This window comes from Protopterus annectens, chromosome 3.part0, assembly GCF_019279795.1.
Source record: "Protopterus annectens isolate FY-2018-M chromosome 3.part0, PAN1.0, whole genome shotgun sequence".
Lineage (NCBI taxonomy): Eukaryota > Metazoa > Chordata > Ceratodontiformes > Protopteridae > Protopterus > Protopterus annectens.
The window spans coordinates 570,873,875-570,894,119 of record NC_056731.1 but is presented as its reverse complement, the minus strand read 5'-3'; positions in this window follow the sequence as shown (position 1 = coordinate 570,894,119).

Below are 20,245 nucleotides of genomic sequence, written 5' to 3'. Positions count from 1 at the left end.
GAGAATAGAAACCACCCAATAAAGCACATAGTGCGCCGTGTTAATGTGTATGTTCCTAATATCATAACCTAGTTAGGTAGGGGTTATAATCCTGAAAATGCTGACAGAGTGTGTGTGTGTGATTTCCTATGTATGTGTTTGATTTCCTGTGAGAGGGGGGTGTATGTGTGTGTGTGATTTCCTGTGAGAGGAGTGCCGGGAGGTATGTGTGTGATTTCCTGTGAGAGGAGTCCCTTTTAGACGGGTGTGTGTGTGTGTGATTTCCTGTGAGAGGAGTGCCTTTTAGGTGTGTATGTGTGTGATTTCCTGTGAGAGGAGTGCCCTTTTTGGGGGAGGTATGTGTGTGATTTCCTGTGAGAGGAGTGTCCCTTTAGAGGGGGTGTATGTGTGTGATTTCCTGTGAGAGGAGTGCCCTTTTAGGGGGTGTGTGTATGTGTGTGATTTCCTGTGAGAGGAGTGCCCTTTTTGGAGACTGGGAAAACAAATTAAAAGAGGTACATTCTTTTTTGGTAAGTCTGATGATGTCAACATCCTACAAATATAGCAGGAGAATAGAAGCCATCCAATAAAGCCTATAACAAGCTGTGTTAATGCATATGTCTCTAGTGTCATAACCTAGTTAGGTATGGGCTTGAATCCTACTAACGCTGACAGTGTGTGGTGGGGGGTGTGTATGTGTGTGATCCCCTGTGGGTGTGTATGCGTGTGTGATTTCCTGTGAGAGGAGTGCCCTTTTGGGGGGGGGGTGTATGTGTGTGATTTCCTGTAAGAGGAGTGCCCTTTTTGGAGACTGGGAAAACAAATTAAAAGAGGTACATTCTTCTTTGGAAAGTCTGATAATGTCAGCATCCTACAAATATAGCAGGAGAATAAAAACTACCAATAACGCACTGTGTTAATGTGTATGTTTCTGGTATTATAACCTAGTTAGGTAGGGGTTTGAGTCATACAAACGCTGAGAGTGTGGTTGTGTGTGTGTGTGGTTCCCTGTGAGAGGAGTGCCCTTTTTGGAGACTGGGAAAACAAATTAAAAGAGGTACATTCTTCTTTGGAAAGTCTGATGATATCAGCATCCTACAAATATAGCAGGAGAATCGAAACCATCCAATAAGGCATATAGTGTGCCGTGTTAATGCATATGTCTTTAGTATCATAACCTAGTTAAGTAGGGGTTTGAATCTTACAAACACTGACAGTATGTGGTGGGATGTGTGTGATTTTCTGTGAGAGGAGTGCCCTTTCTTGGGGGGTGGGGTGTATGTGTGTGATTTCCTGTGAGAGGAGTGCCCTTTTCGGAGACTAGAAAAACAAATTAAAAGAGGTACATTCTTCTTTGGAAAGTCTGATGATGTCAGCATCCTACAAATATAGCAGGAGAATAGAAACCTCCCAGTAAAGCATATAGCATGCCATGTTAATGCGTATGTCTCTAGTATCATAACTTAGTTAGGAAGGGGTTGGAATTCTGCAAACGCTGACAGTGTGTGGTGGGGCTGTGTATGTGTGTGATTTCCTGTGAGAGGAGTGCCCTTTTTGGAGACTGGGAAAACAAATTAAAGGAGGTACATTCTTCTTTGGAAAGTCTGATGATGTCAATATCCTACAAATATAGCAGGAGAAGCAAAACAACCCAGTAAAGCATATAGCGTACTGTGTTAATGCGTATGTCTCTAGTATCATAACATAGTTAGGTAGGAAATAGTGGATCGTTGAAGCAAGCGGTGACCGAATGAGACGTGCTGTTCACTCCAAAAGACAAATCTCCACTAGATACAGTCCAAATGGTGCATAAATCACTTTATTAATTAGATTGTATAAAACGATGAGCGCTTTCACTAGCTTGTAGCTTCTTCAGATCGGGAATGCTAAGGATAAATTCATGCGCATTATATAACTGATGAATAATCACAGTGATTGGTTAATTAATAAATTAAAGCAGAAAGAACTACATTAGCTGAGACTTGAAAAATCATCATATCTTAAACAGCACAATAAAATGCAACGCGTCCCATAGTAAATATTGCTGTATATGAGAGTTCCACTGATATGAACACTAATAAATAAGGCAATACTCATTCAACGAAATGTTGACCATGTTAAAATACATTCATTAGGAACACAATGATTAAAAATAACCTTCTTATCAAAAAAGACTAGATTAAAAACCAGAATCAAAAAATGTATCTTACAGTAAGACATTATCATAGTCATAAACACAGCAAAAGTACTATGATTATCTTAGAAAACACTGTAACAGTGGAATAAAAATATATAGGTAACTATTATGTATTTATATCAAATATATCTATATATATATATGTGTATATGTAAATAAATCAATATATAAAAATACTCATTATACATTAAATATCTGTACATATGTATATATTTAAAATTAATGTATATATAGCAACATATGTGTAAATATATATATATAAATAAATAAAAATGTACAATAAATATTAAATATATAAAAAATGAATAAAATGAATAAATAAATACACAATATTGTATGTGTATATAAATAAATATAAACTGTGATTGAGTAAATGTTGTATTTTAAAATTTATATTGTATATGTATATATATATATACACAATATAATGAAATAATAATGTTAAAAATGTATCAGATATATGTTTGAATAATAATAATAATACTAATGTTAATAAAGATAATATTAATAAAAATTAATGAAATTTAAAACTTAATATGCCTACGTTTCTTCAAATGTGGTTTGATGGATGCCCTCTCATTTAGTCCATGACCTTTGTCAGCCCTGAGCATAATAATCCATCTACTCTCTCTGTCTTCTGTATGATTCATTATATCTCCTCCTCTTATATTCACATTAATTTTCTCTAGCACCCTAAACTTATGTTCAGAATTTGTATGTATCACATGCTTGGCTAAGGCATTCTGTATATTTCCTTTCTTTATGTTATAACAATGTTCCCTTATCCTGTCATGCAAAGCCCTGTTGGTTTTTCCAACATAGAAACAAGAACATAATTCACAAACAGCAAGATATACAACGTCTGAAGTCATACAGTCAGCATTAACTTGAGTATATATCTCCCTATGCGTATCGGGATGTATAAATATTATGCTTGTATCTATCAATGGACAAAAACTACAATGTCCACAAGCTTTCGTATAATAGTTATCACACAAACACATATCTTTCTTAGATGGATAGCATAATAATCTCTTGAGATTCTTTTTGTTCCTATATGTAAAAGATGGAGTTTTACCTACAATAGTTGTTAATACCTCGTCAGCTTGTAATATATTCCAATTTTTAGAAATAATGTCTCTAACCTGTTTATTATCTGCTGTATATGAAGTCAGAAACTTGGTAGTAACTTCAGATGTGACTTTAGCATCACTGGTCATCTCACGTTGAAGCCCAAAATATGGGGTACCTATTGTTGAACGCAAAGTTAATGCATTATTAATTTGTTTGTTAACTTCATCAGATTTATAACCTCTCTCAGCAAATTTCTCTTTAAGATCATTCAAATCTGTTAGAAAACCTTTATCATTTGAATTAAGCCTAGACATTCTTAGGGTCTGCCCTTTCATTATATTATTAAATACGTGCCTAGGATGCATGCTAGTTCTGAATAATAGTGTATTCCTATAGCATGATTTTCTAAAAATTCCTGTATTAAACATACCACAATTCAGTTTCTCTACATATAAGTCTAAAAATTCAATCTTCATTTGTGAATAATTCATCGTGAACTTTAAACATGGTGTTATATTGTTCATAATCATAGTGAAGTTGTTTAGTTCATCTATACTACCATTCCACAAAATAAAAACATCATCCACAAAACGTCTATAAAATTGTACATATTTCTTATACATAGGTTCTTCAAACAATAAAAGTTCTTCCCAATAGGCTAGGAACATATTGGCGTAGCTATTGGCACATGGAGTGCCCATAGCTACGCCATCTAATTGTTGATAAATATTGTCATTGAAAATAAAAATATTATTCTCTAAAACTAGTTCAAGGAAATGTACTAGTAAATCAATCAGTGTATTGCTATATGTACTATGTTTCAAAAGATAATTATTAACATAGGTTAAACCAAGTTCGTTTGGGATAACAGTAAATAATGATTGAATATCAAAAGTTACTAAAATTAGATGTTCTATAGTTTCCATTTTATTGGTGGTATGGTATAAGTCTATTAAAAACTGCTTAGAGTCACGTAACACAAATTTATTATCATTTAGTATGCACCTTAAATGTTTCTCTATAAAAACTGACAAATGCTCGGTAACCCATCCCTGCCCAGATACTATTGGTCTCATGGGCGGCTTAGTTATGTTCTTGTGTATTTTGGGCAATCCATGTATAACTGGAATGGTGGGCATCTTAATATATAAATAATCAAACTCATTTTTATTTATTAATTTACTTCTATAAATATCTGTTAAAATACTATGTACATATATACACATATCATAAACCTTGGTAAAATCAATTTCTATATAAAAAATATCATTCAACATAGCAAACATCTCAGTTTGATAATGTGTGGTGTCTAGTACCACTATACCTGAGCCTTTATCTGCTGGCCTTAAGTCTGATGATGTCAGCATCCTACAAATATAGCAGGAGAATAGAAACCACCCAGCAAAGCATATAGCGCGCCATAGAAACCACCCAGTAAAGCATACAGCGCGCCGTGTTAATGTGTATGTCTCTAATATCATAACCTAGTTAGGTAGGGTTTTGAATCCTGCAATGCTTACAGTGTGTGTATGTGTGTGTGATTTCCTGTGTATGTGTGTGATTTCCTGTGAGAAGAGTGCCCTTTTTGGGGGGGTGTATGTGTGTGATCTCCTGTGAGAGGAGTGCCCTTTTTGGAGACTGGGAAAACAAATTAAAAGAAGTACATTCTTCTTTGGAAAGTCTGATGATGTCAGCATCCTACAAATATAGCAAGAGAAGTGAAACCATCAAGTTAAGCATATAACGTGCTGTGTTAATGTGTGTATCTCTAGTAAGATAGGGGTTTGAATCCTACAAGTGCTGACTGTGTGTGATTTCCTGTGAGAGGAGTGCCCTTTTTTGGGGGGGTGTAAGTTTGCGATTTTCTATGAGAGGAGTACCCTTTTTTGCAAATTAAAAGAGGTACATTCTTCTTTGGAAAGTCTGATGATGTCAGCATCCTACAAATATAGCAGGAGAATAGAAACCTCCCAATAAAGCATATAGCCCGCCGTGTTAATGTGTATGTTCCTAATATCATAACCTAGTTAGGTAGGGGTTAAAATTCTGCAAATGCTGACAGTGTGTGTGTGTGTGATTTCCTATGTATGTGTGTGATTTCCTGTGAAAGGGGTGCCCTTTTTGGGGGGGGTGTATGTGTGTGATTTCCTGTGAGAGGAGTGCCCTTTTTGGAGACTGGGAAAACAAATTAAAAGAGGTACATTCTTCTTTGGAAAGTCTGATGATGTCAGCATCCTACAAATATAGCAGGAGAATCGAAACCACTTCGTAAAGCATATAGTGTGCCGTGTTAATGTGTATGTCTCTAATATCATAACCTAATTAGGTGGGGGTTGGAATCCTGCAAATGCTGACAGTGTGTGTGTGATTTCCTGTTGGTGTGTATGTGTGCGATTTCCTGTAAAAGGTGTGCCCTTTTTGGGGGGGGGGGCTTGTATGTGTGTGATTTCCTGTGAGAGGAGTGCCCTTTTTGGAGACTGGGAAAACAAATTAAAAGAGGTACATTCTTCTTTGGAATGTCTGATGATGTCAGCATCTTACAAATATAGCAGGAGAATAAAAAGCACCCAATAACGCATATAGCATGCCATTTTAATGCATATATCTCTAATATCATATCTTAATTAGGTAGGGGGTTGAATTCTCCAAATGCTGACTGTGTGTAAGTATGTGATTCCCTGTGGGGGTGTATGTGCGTGATTTCCTGTGAGAAGAGTGCTCTTTTTGGAGACTGGGAAAACAAATTAAAAGAGGTACATTCTTCTTTGGAAAGTCTGATGATGTCAGCATCCTACAAATATAGCAGGAGAATCGAAACCACTTCGTAAAGCATATAGTGTGCCGTGTTAATGTGTATGTTTCTAATATCATAACCTAATTAGGTGGGGGTTGGAATCCTGCAAATGCTGACAGTGTGTGTGTGATTTCCTGTTGGTGTGTATGTGTGCGATTTCCTGTAAAAGGTGTGCCCTTTTGGGGGCTTGTATGTGTGTGATTTCCTGTGAGAGGAGTGCCCTTTTTGGAGACTGGGAAAACAAATTAAAAGAGGTACATTCTTCTTTGGAATGTCTGATGATGTCAGCATCTTACAAATATAGCAGGAGAATAAGCACCCAATAGCATATAGCATGCCATTTTAATGCATATATCTCTAATATCATATCTTAATTAGGTAGGGGGTTGAATTCTCCAAATGCTGACTGTGTGTAAGTATGTGATTCCCTGTGGGGGTGTATGTGCGTGATTTCCTGTGAGAAGAGTGCTCTTTTTGGAGACTGGGAAAACAAATTAAAAGAGGTACATTCTTCTTTGGAAAGTCTGATGATGTCAGCATCCTACAAATATAGCAGGAGAATCGAAACCACCCTGTAAAGCATATAGCACGCCTTGTGAATGTGTATGTTTCTAGTATTATAACCTAGTTAGGTAGGGGTTTGAATGCTGACAGTGCGTGATTTCCTGTGAAAAGAGTGCCCTTTTTGGGGGGGTGTATGTGTGTGATTTACTGTGAGAGGAATGCCCTTTTTGGAGACTGGGAAAACAAATTAAAAGAGGTACATTCTTCTTTGGAAAGTCTGATGATGTCAGCATCCTAAAAATATAGCAGGAGAATAGAAGCCACCCAGTAAAGCATATAACACGCCGTGTTAATGTGTATGTCTCTAATCTCATAGCTTAATTAGGTAGGGGTTTGAATCCTGCAAATGCTGGCAGTGTATGTGTGTGTTTTCCTGTGAGAGGAGTGCCCTTTTTTGGTGGGGGGGATGTGAGTATGTCTGTGATTTTCTATGAAAGGAGTGCCCTTTTTAGAGACCGGGAAAACAAATTAAAAGAGGTACATTCTTCTTTGTAAAGTCTGATGATGTCAGCATCCTATAAATATAGCAGGAGAATCAAAACTGCCCTGTAAATCATATAGAGAGCCGTGTTAATGTGTATGTTTCTAGTATTATAACCTAGTTAGGTAGGGGTTTGAATCGTGAAAAGTGCTGACTGTGCGTATATGTGTGTGATTTCCTGTGAAAAGAGTGCCCTTTTTTTGGGGGGGGTGTATATGTGTGATTTCCTGTGAGAGGAATGCCCTTTTTGGAGACCGGGAAAACAAATTAAAAGAGCTACATTCTTCTTTGGAAAGTCTGATGATGTCAGCATCCTACAAATATAGCAGGAGAATAAAACCCACCCAGTAAAGCATATAGTATGCTGTGTTAATGTGTATGTCTCTAGTCTCATAACCTAATTAGGTAGGGGGTTTAAATCCTGCAAATGCTGACAGTGTATGTGTGTAATTTCCTGTGAGAGGAGTACCCTTTTTTTTTGGGGGGGGTGTATGTCTGTGATTTTCTGTGAAAGGAGTGCCCTTTTTGGAGACTGGGAAAACAAGTTAAAAGAGGTACATTTTTCTTTGGAAAGTCTGATGATGTCAGCATTCTACAAATATAGCAGGAGAATAGAAACCACCCAATAAAGCATATAGCCTGCTGTGTTAATGTGTATGTTCCTAATATCATAACCTAGTTAGGTAGTGGTTAAAATTCTGCAAATGCTGACAGTGTTTGTCTGTGATTTCCTATGTAAGTGTGTGATGTCCTGTGAAATGGGTGCCCTTTTTTTGGGGGGGGGTGTATGTGTGTGATTTCCTGTGAGAGGAGTGCCCTTTTTGGAGACTGGGAAAGCAAATTAAAGAGGTACATTCTTCTTTGGAAAGTCTGATGATGTCAGCACCCTACAAATATTGCAGAAGAATAGCACCCACCCAATAAAGCATATAGCGCACCGTGTTAATGTGTATGTCTCTAGTATGTTTCAATCGTGCAAACGCTGACTGTGTGTATGTATGCGATTTCCTGTAGGTGTGTGATTTCTCTATGAGAGGAGTGCCCTTTTTTTTGGGGGGGGTGTATGTGTGTGATTTCCTGTGAGAGGAGTGCCCTTTTTGGAGACTGGGAAAACAAATTAAAAGAGGTACATTCTTCTTTGGAAAGTCTGATGATGTCAGCAACCTACAAATATAGCAGGAGAATACAAGCCATCCAATAAAGCATATAGCGAGCTGTGTTAATGCAGTTTCTAGTATCATAACCTAGTTAGGTAGGAGCATGAATCCTGCAAATGCTGACAGTGTGTTTGTGTGTGGGGTGTGTGTATGTGTGTGATTTCCTGTGGGTGCAATTTATTTGTGAGAGGAGTGCCCTTTTGGGGGTGTATGTGTGTGATTTCCTGTGAGAGGAGTGCCCTTTTTTGAGACTGGGAAAACAAATTAAAAGAGCTACATTCTTCTTTGGAAAGTTTGATGATGTCAGCATCCTACAAATATAGCAGGGGAATAAAAGTCTCCCAATAAAGCATATAGCATGCCGTGTTAATGCGTATGTTTTTTAGTATCATAATCTAGTTAGGTAGGGATTTGAATTTTGCTGACAGTGCATGATTTCCTGTGAGAAGAATGCCCCTTTTTTTGGGGGGTTGGTGTATGTGTGTGGTTTCCTGTGAGAGGAGTGCTCTTTTTGGAGACTGGGAAAACAAATTAAAAGAGGTACAGTCTTCTTTGGAAAGTCTGATGATGTCAGCATCCTACAAATATAGCAGGAGAATAAAACTCACGCAGTAAAGCATGTAATATGCCGTTTTAATGGGTATGCCTGTAATCTCATAACCTAATTAAGTAGGGGTTTGAATCCTGCAAATGTTGATAGTGTATGTGTGTGATTTCCTGTGAGAGGAGTGCCCTTTTGGGGAGGGGTGTGTATGTCTGTGATTTTCTGTGAAAGGAGTGCCCTTTTTGTAGAGTGGGAAAACAAATTAAAAGAGGTACATTCTTCTTTGGAAAGTCTGATGATGTCAGCATCCTACAAATATAGCAGGAGAATAGAAACCACCCAATAAAGCACATAGTGCGCCGTGTTAATGTGTATGTTCCTAATATCATAACCTAGTTAGGTAGGGGTTATAATCCTGAAAATGCTGACAGAGTGTATGTGTGTGATTTCCTATGTATGTGTTTGATTTCCTGTGAGAGGGGTGCCCTTTTTTTTGGGGGGGGGGTGTATGTGTGTGATTTCCTGTGAGAGGAGTGCCCCTTTTTGGGGGAGGTATGTGTGTGATTTCCTGTGAGAGGAGTGTCCCTTTTTAGAGGGGGGGTGTATGTGTGTGATTTCCTGTGAGAGGAGTGCCCCTTTTTAGGGGGTGTGTGTATGTGTGTGATTTCCTGTGAGAGGAGTGCCCTTTTTGGAGACTGGGAAAACAAATTAAAAGAGGTACATTCTTTTTTGGTAAGTCTGATGATGTCAACATCCTACAAATATAGCAGGAAAATAGAAGCCATCCAATAAAGCCTATAAAAAGCTGTGTTAATGCATATGTCTCTAGTGTATTAACCTAGTTAGGTATGGGCTTGAATCCTACTAACGCTGACAGTGTGTGTTGGGGGGTGTGTATGTGTGTGATCCCCTGTGGGTGTGTATGCGTGTGTGATTTCCTGTGAGAGGAGTGCCCTTTTGGGGGGGGTGTATGTGTGTGATTTCCTGTAAGAGGAGTGCCCTTTTTGGAGACTGGGAAAACAAATTAAAAGAGGTACATTCTTCTTTGGAAAGTCTGATAATGTCAGCATCCTACAAATATAGCAGGAGAATAAAAACTACCAATAACGCACTGTGTTAATGCATATGTTTCTGGTATTATAACCTAGTTAGGTAGGGGTTTGAGTCATACAAATGCTGAGAGTGTGGTTGTGTGTGTGTGTGGTTCCCTGTGAGAGGAGTGCCCTTTTTGGAGACTGGGAAAACAAATGAAAAGAGGTACATTCTTCTTTGGAAAGTCTGATGATGTCAGCATCCTACAAATATAGCAGGAAAATCTAAACCATCCAATAAGGCATATAGTGTGCCGTGTTAATGCATATGTCTTTAGTATCATAACCTAGTTAAGTAGGGGTTTGAATCTTACAAACACTGACAGTATGTGGTGGGATGTGTGTGATTTCCTGTGAGAGGAGTGCCCTTTCTTGGGGGGTGGGGTGTATGTGTGTGATTTCCTGTGAGAGGAGTGCCCTTTTCGGAGACTAGAAAAACAAATTAAAAGAGGTACATTCTTCTTTGGAAAGTCTGATGATGTCAGCATCCTACAAATATAGCAGGAGAATAGAAACCTCCCAGTAAAGCATATAGCATGCCATGTTAATGCGTATGTCTCTAGTATCATAACTTAGTTAGGAAGGGGTTGGAATTCTGCAAACGCTGACAGTGTGTGGTGGGGCTGTGTATGTGTGTGATTTCCTGTGAGAGGAGTGCCCTTTTTGGAGACTGGGAAAACAAATTAAAGGAGGTACATTCTTCTTTGGAAAGTCTGATGATGTCAGTATCCTACAAATATAGCAGGAGAAGCAAAACAACCCAGTAAAGCATATAGTGTACTGTGTTAATGCGTATGTCTCTAGTATCATAACATAGTTAGGTAGGAGTTTGATTTCTGCAAACGCTGACTGTGTGTGTGACACAGTTGGTCAGTGCAGTGTGGGTTTTGCTTTTACTACGGTATGATATATCATGATTGAAACAGTATGTGCATTGCACACATCAGGTATCTGCGTGGCAAATAAATATGTGTACATGTGACCTCAATCAGTACATAGGTGTGAAGCCTACATACTACATGAATACATTTGTTACCTTTGACAGATTGTGCCACTGCTTCTCAGATCGTAGGTCACATATGTATGTATGTGACAAGCCAGGACACTGTAATGATCTGTGTCCAAGGTCATCTGTGCCACACACACCCATGACAGTTACTATAGAGTACTGTGAGTGAGGGTACATGCCTGGGGTATATGTCAGACATGTGCATACACAACGACTGGCAATAATGGACAGTCATCATAGGTGTACAACAGCCCTGTGGATATGCATTCAGGCCCCTAATGTCTTATGTGACAGACTGAGGGACTCCACAATACCTATGGATATGTGGATAACAAGGGACAGATGACATAACACGTGGCTGTATGTACACATCGTTACCCAACGTACATGTTGAGGGCTACCACCTATGTGGTACTGTCGGGATGGTATGTATAGTAAATGTGGATGACTATAAGAAATTACCTACCAGCTACCTGAGAGGCCTGTGTTATTAAGACAGTGAAACTTGGAGCACAAAGTACATCCCTGAAAATAATACCTGAAACTCACCCTCCTGGAAGTATAAGAACAGTAATCCGAAATAAAAAATTACCTACCAGCTACCTGAGAGGCCTGTGTTATTAAGACAGTGAAACTTGGAGCACAAAGTACATCCCTGAAAATAATACCTAAAACTCACCCTCCTGGAAGTATAAGAACAGTAATCCGAAATAAGAAATTACCTACCAGCTTCCTGAGAGGCCTGTGTTATTAAGACAGTGAAACTTGGAGCACAAAGTACATCCCTGAAAATAATACCTGAAACTCACCCTGCTGGAAGTATAAGAACAGTAATCCAAAATAAGAAATTACCTACCAGCTACCTGAGAGGCCTGTGTTATTAAGACAGTGAAACTTGGAGCACAAAGTACATCCCTGAAAATAATACCTGAAACTCACCCTCCTGGAAGTATAAGAACAGTAATCCGAAATAAGAAATTACCTACCAGCTACCTGAGAGGCCTGTGTTATTAAGACAGTGAAAGTATGTGCTGTTCTACATAATTAGAACATTGAACCACTAATTTCAGGTCTAAGAACCCCTGTTATACTAGGCAAGTTCCCCATACAGGATAGCCAGCAGCCTACCCCCCCATCTTTTCTTGCCCTGTTCTTTTTACTAAACGCTTGTATATAGCCAATATTCTCTGCATATAAAAGTAGCTCAACTCCCTCTCTCTCATAGCCTGCTACCCTTGTTTTCAAATTATCTGTTGCATTACAGTTACTGGCCACTAGGTGGTGCTTTACCATTACCGTTCTGTATCACACCTCATGTCAATTCTTTCTCTATTAAACCTCCCAACCCTGTTTCCTTTCTCAGTTCCTTCTCTTCATAGATGTTCTTATTCACCTCCTACAACTTACTTTCTATACTCTACCTCTCAGTCATGAATATGTTCCTCATACCAGCCTGTTAACTTACCCCTACTTTTTTTTTCTTACTTTCAAACTTACCTGCTGAACTCTCTCACTTTACTGATTGTCTTCCTTAGTGGTACACTCTCTTGTCTCTACCTGCTCTGTTAGCTCTGCGGGCTCACTCCACTCCTCTACCCTGCCCCCAATTCCCACCCACCCCCAGGGGTCCTACATTTATACCGCTAGTAAGCACACCCTATCCTGTCCACTCCAATCAGATTCCTAACATCTCAGACTAACCCAACCCTCTCATTGTACACCTCACCCACTTATTAACATAGCCACCTCCTCCCCTATCTTCCTTCTCCCACTACAACCCCACACCACACCTAGAAACTACATCTCCCCTCTCTGCTAAACTCCATGCATATTAACATGTCTATATCAACCATTCATCCACAACTGCATACACTTATCTGCTTTTCAATTGTATCTTCTCTTATAACTACTTACCTCTTAACCTCCTACAAATACCCACTGAACTCTTCTCTTTTATATCTCTCTAAATACACCTCTACACCTACATCGCCTTTCTCTCCTACCTTCCCAGTCCTAACCACTCAACCCAACTACCTACTAGCCAAATACCACAGACTAGCGCACTTCAAGTTAAGGAAACTTAAATCCAGGAAAATATTTGACACCTCCTACAAACTTCCTCAACCAAAATACTTCAGAATCCTCCACTTTCTGCTAGATGGAGTTATTCATCCTAATCCAGGCCCACAGCATAATAAAACCAATATACACAAAATACAAGACAAAACTACATCTCTCTCATCCTCTATACCCACCAACTCTCTCTCTATTGCCCATCTCAATATACGAAGTGTTCGTAACAAAATTAGTCAACTCTATGCCCTTCTAGAAGTCCATCAATTTGATATTTTATGCTTAACTGAAACATGGCTAAAGCCTTCTATCAAAGACAATAAAATCACCCTGCCTGGTTATAACATCATTAGACTTGATCGCACAGCCAGAAAGGGAGGAGGGGTTGCAATTCTCTATAAAACACAACTCCAAATTAGTACTAAAAAACTGATTTGTACCCTAGACAATAATACTGAAATAATCAGCTCCAAACTTCAAATCAATACTACTAAATCCATAAATATCATTTGTATATATCTCCCTCCAGAAAATAGTATCAACACTCTCGAACACATCCTCAGCCTACTCTCTACCAACCTCCCTCAAGAAACACTAGTCTTAGGCGCCATTAACATCGACTGGTATTCCTGTAACAGTACTAACCCCACCTCACATATTAACCTTTATGGCTTTAAACAACTCATTAATAGTCCCACCAGAACTAATAAAACCAACAATATTGAAGCCACCTTAGACTGGATTCTTACTAATACTCCCCAACAAACCTACCAATCAGGCACCCTTCCAGATGATCTAAGTGACCACTCACTAACTTATATCATTAGACACAAAACAAACCTAACCTTACCTACAACATACAAAACACTACGTTCTGAAAAACACTTTAACTCTGAACAGTTTCAAGCTGAACTTAGACAATGTAATTGGGCCCCACAAAAACATCTCCTACTTAATGAAGCAGTAGAATACTTCAATTCTACATTCCTATCTATCCTAGATCATCATGCCCCAAGTCGCACCATTAGAACCAAAGCAAAAACAGCATCCTGGCTAACCAAGAATACTAAGCAAAAGATCATTCTCAGAAATAAATCTTGGGATAGATGGCGGTCTACTAAGAACCAAACTGACCATCAAAATTTTAGAGGGCTTAGAAACAGCACAAAAAAGCCACCCTGGCAGATAAAAAGAACTATTACCTGCAATTACAACTATCCACCAAAAAAGAACCAAAAAAATTCTGGACTAGTATTAATAATCTTCTATCCCCAGGTCAGTCAATCACACCTAACCCTCAGGACTCTGACCCAGACAATCCTACACAAACAGTCAATGACTTTAACTCTTTCTTCACCAACACTATCCAAACTCTTGCAAATCACCTAACTCCAGACAATACTAAACTACTCTCACCGACTTTAAATACTCTTCCTCCCCTTCACTTACAACCTGTATCTACCTCCTTTATCTTATCTCTACTCCAAAAACTTAAACCCGCCATCCTCTCTGCTGACAAGCTTCCTGCAGAATTCTTGCAAATAGGAGCCAACGCCACTGCCTATCCTATTTCTATCCTAATAAATAGATCTATAAATGAAGGAATTTTCCCATCCATATGGAAGATATCTCACATCATTCCCCTACACAAAGGGGGCAATTCTAATGACTTTTCAAACTTCCATCCCATAGCACTTCTATCACCCATAGCTAAAATCATGGAAGAATGTATCCACAAACAACTACTTAACCACCTTCTCCATAACAGCCTACTTGCAAATTGTCAACATGGATTTAAACCTTCCCACAGCACCACCACTGCATTACTGTCCTTTACCAACTCCATCAACTATAACCACAACAACAATAATCTATCATCTTCTCTCTTCATAGACCTATCAAAAGCTTTTGACATGGTTAATCACAAACTTCTTCTGCATATACTAAAATCTCTTGCACTTGATCCCTCTTCCTTAACATGGTTTACATCTTACCTAGAAAACCATCAGCAAGCAGTATTTTGGAAAAATTCACTATCTAGTCTCCTTCCTATCTCTTTAGGAGTACCTCAAGGGTCTATCCTAGGTCCCCTTCTATTTTCTATCTTTATTAATGACCTCCAATCAGCTATCCCTAACACTACCTGCATACAATATGCAGATGATTCCACTATAATCTGCACTGCTTCCTCTCAAACTGAACTCCAGTTTCTTATCCAAAAAGCTTTTACCACTGTTGAACAGTGGTTCTCTGACCGTTCCCTACTCCTCAACCCCAAGAAAACCAAATTATTACTGTTTTCAACCACCCGTAAATCTTCCCCTCTAAACTTCTCCATCACTGCCACTGATAACACTCTTATTTCTCCTGATTCTACTACAAAGCTACTAGGTATAACTATTGACAATCTTAACTTTGATTCTCACATCAACAACACAATAAAAGCAGTTAACAAAAAGACTGGATCCCTTTATAGAATCAAACCCTTCCTTACACCTGAAGCTCGAACCACCTTAGCTAGATCTCACCTTATCTCTACCCTTCTATATGCTTCCCCTATTTACACTAATCTTTCTAAAAAAACCTTAACAAACTTGCTACATCTTACCATAATATTGCTCGATTTGATACAGGATCCCCATTTAGAACTCACCACTGTCTGAACCTAAAACAACTAGGTTGGCTTGAACTTCCTAACAAGCTTATTTATCAACAGCTCTTAATAGCTCACAAAATTCTATACCAACCATTTAAAACACCAGTACTCTCTAACCTCTTTACTCCTTACAATAACCTGAAACACCTACGTTCTTCAAACGAACTACTGGTTAATATTACCAAACCCAATAACTCTGCAGGTGACTGCCTTTTTTCCAACTCGATTGGAAAAATGTGGAACAAAATTACATTCAATATCTCATCCTTTTCCACTCTTCTACTATTTAAAAAACAACTGGAAATGCATCTTAATAAATACTGGCTTTGTTTTTGTACCAACCCTGATTGACCTTTCCTTCTTCCTTTCCACTACCATAATTTCTTCCTTCTCTTTTCCCTGTATCCTGATTGTTCCCCCCTTACATATCACCTTTGTACATACATGTAATCTCATTTATACTGTACAACTAAAAAAAAAAAAAAAAAAAAAAAATTAATTCTATCACATTTGTTTGACAATTTATTATTCAGCTATGTTTTTTCATATTTCTGTATTGCAAGTATTTACTTATTTGATTATGAATCTTATCTTGTAGTTGCTATTTCCTCTTACATGTGTATTACATGTACTAACTCAATTTTGTATATAATCTTTTCATCTTTGTTTTCATCCTTTTATCTTTTTATGTTTTTGTTTAAACTTGTAATAACCATTGGAGCTTTTCTCCCCGGGCCTCCACTGAAAATGGACATACATCCAGCTGGACTAGCCCGGTCAACAAATGTAAAATAAAATAAATAAATAAAAAATGTACTTAAGAGGGCTATATGCCAAACAGGTGTGGTCCCAGGTACGGGTGGCGGTCAATACCAGTGGTCACTGTTATAGTATAGTACCGGAAGGACCCAACTGTTACTGAGTTCCCTACAACTGTGCGTCATTTGTCAGGACATCATCTAATGATTGGTTATATTCATGCTGTTGAGGTTGTGTATACTATCAGACTACAAATCATTGACATGTATCAACAGTATCACCCACAGCATACTGTCGACCCATGTCACACACACATGTGTACCCATGTTAGTACATATCTGTAGTAGAATGCATACTGGCCATCAAAAGATACTATGAGATGTTAATGTGTACAACACGTTCCATGTGTCCGCTATGCACGTACATGCAGACAGTGCGCACCCACCATGCTCACAGATGTACACCTGCTAATCTGTAATGCACACATATACTGTTCACTCACTAACACATGCTGGCAAGACTGTACACTTCAGCCAAGTGGCACATGGGTGGACAATACATACTTAGACCTAACACTGGTGTAAACAATGCTACATTGACAATCAGAGCTGTGATGCATAATGCCTGCTCAGATATACCTACAAGGATATCATTACACTTTCCTGTTGACAACTTGCTAATATTGCTACACTGCTATAATGTCACCCTGTGCATCAGAACCACGTTAGCCTGTTCCTGCATCAATGTTACAGATCACACGAGGTGGCACAGGTGTCATCATATGCACAGGGTGTGTTGTTGGTTTGCCAGGGCCTGACATTGACCCATCAAATCGACATGTGTGTGTGTTTGTGTGTGTGTGTAAGGGACAACAGTACAGCATGGGCCAATGTTGATGTAATGTGTGTGTGTATGTGTGAGCCCTACTTGTTTAGTTACTGTGTGTGGGTCTGCATGCACACAGCTCCACCATGTGGCTGCCATATACAGGAGGTTGTGGGACAGCCACAGACTGTACCTGCTAGGCTGTACAGATCACTGTCTCTGGGCATGGACACGGTACCTGTGCCTGGCTGGGGTGCTACGGGCAGAATCGGGTACCAACCCTGACTGGGTACTATCATCAGAGGCAGAGATATGATGACTGGACCCATGTCCCTGCTGGGACTGGCCAGAACCACGTGCACGTGGTCTACCAGGACGGTCGATAGACAGTTCAGCCCCAGCATTGCTGGGGCTGGTACTGCCACTACGGGAGCGGCTGTGATCTGTGTGCCATCCGTGTTGACTGCCAGCTGTTGCTGTTCCTGGCATGCATCCGTGTCAACGTCTCACCCATCCCGCACAGTCCTGGGTCATGGAAGGGTCATTGTGGAGGGCGTCTATTGTCTCCCCCCAACATCTATCAATGACCTCGGTGAAATTCCGGATGGCACCGGCAAGGTCATGGAGGTTGTCATTGATAGTGCTGTAATGGGCCCTCTGCACCCTTAGCCCTGTCTAGTGTACCCTTCCATACGTGCCTGTGCTTGCATTACAGCCAGGAACATACTGGAGTTTGTAATACCTCTGGGGGCACGTCTGCCTGGGGCAATACCACCAGTGGTGCTCCCCCAAGAACCCCTGGACATCCGCATATGTAGTACCATTCCAGGAATATAGCTATGGCTGCTGTTAGGGGATGCAAGTGCCATGGGTACCATACTCTCCTGGTCAATGTCAACTGTATGCTGTCCCTCGGCTAAGGCCATTGGTGATGAGGGATGTATCGGCAGTATGAGTGTGTGCATAGATGGGGTTGAACGCTGTGTACTTTCGATTGGTGGACCAACGACAGACCCTGTCAAACCTTCCTGTGCCAAAATACATGTCTCATCATCTCCACTATTAGTGGCAGTGACTTCAGGTTCCCTGCTATGTCAGCCTCCCCAAACTCAGCACCTGTGAGAGGAAGACAGGAAACACACTTTACAATCTGTACATGATGTTAGCACACATGCACACATGCACACATGCACACATGAACACATGCACACATGAATACATGAACACATGAACACATGCGCACATGCACACATGAACACATGAACACATGAACACATGCACACATGCACACATGAACACATGAACACATGCACACTTGCACACATGCACACAAATACACTCCTCACTACAGCACACACACAAACACGCACACACACACACACACACACACACACACACACACACACACACACACACACACACACACCAGCAATCCAACACAGACTCAATAATGGATGAAGGTGGGTGTCAGTATCACAAGGCAAACAGTCACCTCTCACGTGTCAGCATGCAGAATGTGTGTTACTCAAGACCATGCATTGCAAGTGTAGAGGGCCCTATTTAATGACATTATACATGGCTTTGATGCATGTGTGTAGTTGTTCAGTGATTGGCAACATCCTGGAACACAATGTGTATATGGACACAACATTGCTGTGCATGTATTATCAGCTTTGCAATGTCTTGTGCACCATCGCTCACAAGTATACATACCATGGCTGCATGTGCTATCTGTGTGGAACATAGATTGCCATGTGTGATTACAGTGTCTGTGTCCATAGCAGATAATAGTGGGGACAGGTGTAGCACATGCATGCTATGTACACACACGGGATGAGTGGTGCATGTAGATGTGAAGGAATCCCAATGCCCAACATGGCAGTTGTACAGTGGTTATGGTTGCAACATTAAACACCACACATACCTAATGTGTGTCATGTGGCCTGTACACCCAATAGCATTCTGGCACATATATGTGACACTTTGTACAGATGGCAACTGCTGTGCATATTGTGTATACTGGCATATGTAAGCACACACACAACATGCTATGTGTATTGTGTATAGGTGCATATGTTTGCACACACACAACATTGAGGTGCAAAGCAATGACTGCTATGTGTAGTACTGTGGTCACTGTAACTGGATGGGGTGTAGTACTATGAGCCATCATCATCATGCATCTTGTGGTCACTCATGACTACTAATGTGTGACAGACCTCCGCCTAGCATGCTGTACCTGAACTGTGGTGTCATGGCTACGTTCACAATTACACAGCCACTTTGTACATGGGTGTGTGAGGTGCCCAATAGGGAGCATTGCCTAACACAACTGTGTTATGTGTTGAAGAGTATTGCACAACCCCATAATAGGCCTCTACCCATGAGGTAGATCATGTGTGTGTGGATGACATGTGGGATACTGAAGTGTGACCTTACAGTGGGTGTGTGATAACGCCATATGTAGCATGTTTTTGTGTACTGCGTATGATAAACGTGTTATGTTGTGTACAGCTGTAGCAACTATGCCTATCCAATGTGCTGTACGGTGTTGCCACAACTGTGTCTGATGCTCTGTGTATTGCATGTTATTGAGGCAGCTACTGACATTACTGGGCTGTGCAACGTCTTACAGCAAACATGCATGGCATGCATTATGTGTAGGTGTGTTACGTGCACATGGCCTACATCTCACCTATGACATGCACATTTCATTACCAACATTGCAGGTATACCGCACTCACCAGCATGGATCGTCTGCCCTGCTGTCATACCAGAGGGGCCTACAAGAATATGAGAGAGTTCGTCAGTGGCCACAACTGTGGCATTGCTACAGTGGGTATGCTAAACTACAGTGGAACAACAGTCAACAGTCACAGGTGTGGAGATAATATTCCAAATATCAGTATTGCATAACACTAGGCAGCACAACTGCTAAACACACAGTACACATCTCACGTAGACATAATCTAACAAGGCAGTTAACTGTAGTCTACAGATAGGGCATGTTACCTGCTCGCTCCATGTGAACATGCTGGGTGG